This window comes from Gavialis gangeticus, unplaced genomic scaffold (assembly GCF_001723915.1).
Source record: "Gavialis gangeticus isolate Ggan-Ray unplaced genomic scaffold, GavGan_comp1, whole genome shotgun sequence".
NCBI classification, from domain to species: Eukaryota; Metazoa; Chordata; order Crocodylia; family Gavialidae; genus Gavialis; species Gavialis gangeticus.
This window is the reverse complement of record NW_017729032.1, coordinates 20547338-20551159: the sequence shown is the minus strand read 5'-3', so window position 1 is coordinate 20551159 and position 3822 is coordinate 20547338. Positions and strand designations below refer to the sequence as shown.

The 3822-nt window shown below is 38.6% G+C and overlaps 1 protein-coding gene across 3 annotated transcripts in view; it reads left to right on the top strand.

The window, feature by feature from the left end:
* Positions 1-3822, top strand: part of TAF1D (TATA-box binding protein associated factor, RNA polymerase I subunit D) — a 46841-nt gene that overhangs the window by 37845 nt on the left and 5174 nt on the right. For 2 of the 3 annotated variants that reach the window (XM_019524287.1, XM_019524288.1), the window contains 4 exons: positions 526-743; positions 1081-1152; positions 2392-2490; positions 3717-3793. The gene's annotated coding sequence lies outside the window, so the exon portion shown is untranslated. The remainder of the gene's footprint in view (positions 1-525; positions 744-1080; positions 1153-2391; positions 2491-3716; positions 3794-3822) is intronic. The other variant, XM_019524289.1, reaches the window with a different exon arrangement.

Sequence of the window (3822 nt, the reverse complement as noted above, 5' to 3'; positions counted from 1 at the left end):
GTTCAACTGTGTTGCTTTTGAAAAGTGAATCTGGAAGTTGCTCTTGGTATAAGAGGTACGTTCCTGCTTTCTCCTGTTTTTTTTTTTTCTGAATTCTTTGGAATTCTGCGTGGTTCTTCAGGAAAATAGATGTTTTGCTGAGTTGCCTGACCTTGGCAGCAGTACTTCCTGTATGCCTTGGAGGGAGGATTTTGAGTAATGGAAGCAGATAAGTTCTGTTACTTTTTTTTTATGTCCTTGTGTGACAAGGTATTTAGCAGGATTAACAGACCAGTTGGAATGAGACAGGGCTGTGCTTGGGAACTCAAGTGTCTGCAGCCCACTTTCAGGCTTTGTTTGTTGTCATAACACTAATTCTGAATAAACCCTTGTTTAGCAACCCACAACTGTTCAATAAATGAGTTGAGTTGCTTCTAAAAAGGGACTGTCCTTGGGCTTTTTGATAGTGGTACTTGTCTGAACAACACTTGGATGATTTATATTCCGTGTTTGCAGTTACTTGAAATTTAACTGATTCTGGCTCAGGTCTTCCTGATGCACCTTCTGAGAAGAGAGACTTGCTGAAACACTGGATTCAGCAAGTCCAGTCATTTTTGGACTGAATCTGCTTGTCTTTGTTCCTGGACCTTTTTCTTTCTCAAAGCCAGCCTGCTTCCTTCAGCAACCTGGATATTGAGAACTTGTTCTGCTTGCTGTTTCAAAGACATTGATGGACAATGTATTCTGAGCTACTAGTGAAAAGGGTGAGCTGCAATGCAAGCTTTAGCACTAAAATATACTGTATTTTTCTTACAGAAGATAAATTTTAAAACCTTGCACTGCATGGTATCTGCATCCAGCAGTATTCTCCTGATGGACTGTTCAAAAAGCAGTGCTACAGTAATTCAGCATCTGGCATCGTTGGTTTTCATGCTCTTGTGCTTGTTAAACCTGGTATTTGTGTTGATACAAATGGACTTTTTTAAAGCTTAATTCCTTACTAGGGAATTCTGTACTAGCTTACAAGGGAGCTTGTTAAAAGCTGTTGATAAGTGTATGCTATCAAATTGCAACAAATTTTTTTTTTTCCTTTTTGAAAAGTAATTTCCTTTGGCGCACTTCAAGCAAACTGTAAATGTGACTTAAAATCACTGATGAGAAGATCTGCATAGGGTATGTACAGAGGAAACCTATGGTTTGGAGTTAGGGGGAAACTGAAAGTAGAGGGTCAAGTTGGCCCTCTACTAATCCATTCCCATGTTTTAAGCCCCATATTTAACTTGAATGCTACTGTTGGTGTAAAGTAGAGTGAGTTATAAATGTCTAGATATAGGACCAAACCTGATTTGAGAAAGCAAAGTATGTTGCATTGATTTGATACCAACTTAGGCATGATGAATAGAACCATGATATCTATCAATTGATACCAACAAGCTTTTATATGAGAGCTGTTGCATCTTCATGCAGCTGTTATGGTCCAAGTGTAGCAGAACCATTGCAACTTGAACTATGTTTCTTTCATGCTTACAGTTCCAACAGTTCTGTTAACTTGAATTATTACAGGAGTACACAGGTGAAGCAATTGTATTGTAACACTTTAAGTGTCTGAATGACAGCTCACCATCTCCTTTGAAAGGGGTTTGTCCCAAGTCTATGGTATGAAGAGACTTGTACAATACATGGATAAAAATAAAATGCCTATGCCTCGTTAAAGAAATAAAACAGGCACAACTTCTTAGGTGTCTGAGTTAAGCAACGTGGCTAAAGAAATAACAGGTTATGCTTCCATCATTGTAAAATTAATTACAATGGTGACAATGAGACCTGTGACAAGCCTGTGCTGAAATTAATTGGATATTTGTCCAGGTGTAGGGTAAATTCACAGGAGTGCAAGATGCAACCATTTTATAAAGATTATAATTGCATCAATGTGTTTTAATACTTCTACTTGATTCCTAGGAAGCACAATAAGCAAGCACCATCTGGTAGTTAAGTTGTCATAGCTTTCTGCTTCCTGTGGGAAATCCAATTGGGTGCTAATAAATTGTTGAGATAAATGTGCTGCTGCATGTCTTTCTGAATTTTGGGGTAGGCTTCTGACGACCATTAACTTACTGGAAATTGGACTTGGCATATTTTATTATCCTGTGTGAGTATGGTCTCAAATGAAGTTTTCATTTCGGGGCGTCTCTTGGGTTTAAACAAGCTTTTGTTAGCAAGGGCATTCCATACCTACAGTAAGTCAGCAGTTGGCGAATAACTGTAAATCACTTTCTGTTGAGGACATAGTGGTATAAAACCACTTAAATTCATTTGTTTCCTAAAACACTTGGGGGGGGACGACCTAGAGACCATGTTAACTGATATTCTCAAAGCATAGGATTATATTCTCTAACTTTTGTTATCTTCTAGGGAGTCCAAATGACTACACAGCACTTGAAGAAAGAATCTGTGACCTTGTGCCTTGGTAAAGAATTCTGTTGTGCATAGATTTTGTAGTGTCTTTCAAAGGTGCTGCACTGCCTGGCAAAAGGATTCTGAATGCCTTCCTAACTGACAATTTACTCTACCACTATGGGAGAGTAAATCTACCACTATGCCAGATTGATGTATCAGACTAAAATCTCTGCAAGGGTTTATTACATCCCTCTGCCTTCCATAAACTAGCTTACGCGCAGGATATTGCAGTGATTTTTTTTGTTTGAGGAACCATTACCTCTAACAAAGTTATTTCCATTAAATTATCAATTTTGGTGGTGCATATAGAGCTTTCTACCTATATTGCTTCAGAGTGGTTAGAGGTAGTGTTTCATAAACATGGCAAAAGCTTCCTCTGTTCCAGAATAGATGCAAGTATTGTTATGATGATTGGCAAAATGTTCAACTGCTCTGATAAGAGTGAGTGAAAACAGCCTTTCTGAACACACAAGTTGTAGAGCCCAGCTATTTGTTTGTCTGCACTAAGCAGGGGAGAGTGATCTTACTATTGAATGATTTACAAAGTCACTTAGGATTAGCTTAACCAAAGGGAAAATATGCCAGACTCAAGTGGGCCTGGAAGGAGCCTCATGAAGTCACTTCTTCTACAACCCCCTGTTCACAGCCAGACCATCCTCTTCTAAACCAATCTAGATTTTTTTAAAAATTCTTTTATTTATTTTTGTTGTCCAACCTGAGACTCCCTGGACTTAAAAGCTTGTCAGTTGTGCCCTTAAGAAAAGGACTTGTGGATAGCAGCCCTCTCCTTTTGACAACATAAGAAAAAACTCCCTTATCTCCAGGGAATGGAAACTTGAAAACATCATGAACAAGTCTTTCCATCTGTCCATTACTTAAGTGTATAGAGTTTGTCATGACTAATTCCTTCCTTAGTCTGAAATCTGCCATATTCACAAAGCCCTTAACATCAAATAGGTTATTCAGCTTCAGGTCCCAGTAAATTTTCTTCTCATGCAAGACCTGGAGGCCCAGGACTATGAAGAGTGTATAGAACTGTCATGTATTCTGGAAAGGCATCATATTCAGTGAAATGACTAACTGTTGCTATTTTGTACAAAAATGTCTTTGTTTAACTGGATCTTAGCACCTTTCCTAGCTAAGGAGGGAACACTTCCATTACTGGTTGTGCATGATCACTTTTCATACATCAAATTCATACATCAGGAAATGTTTGAGGTAGCATTGCTGCTTTTGCATGCAATTTTTTGCATGGCTACAAATTGTTAATGTGTTTTCAGATGGACCATATCCCTAGAAAACAAGGACACTGAATTACAAAGAAGTTATCAGACATGAGAAGTTGTCTCTTACAGAGGTATGAACCCCCTCTTCCCCCCCCCCCCC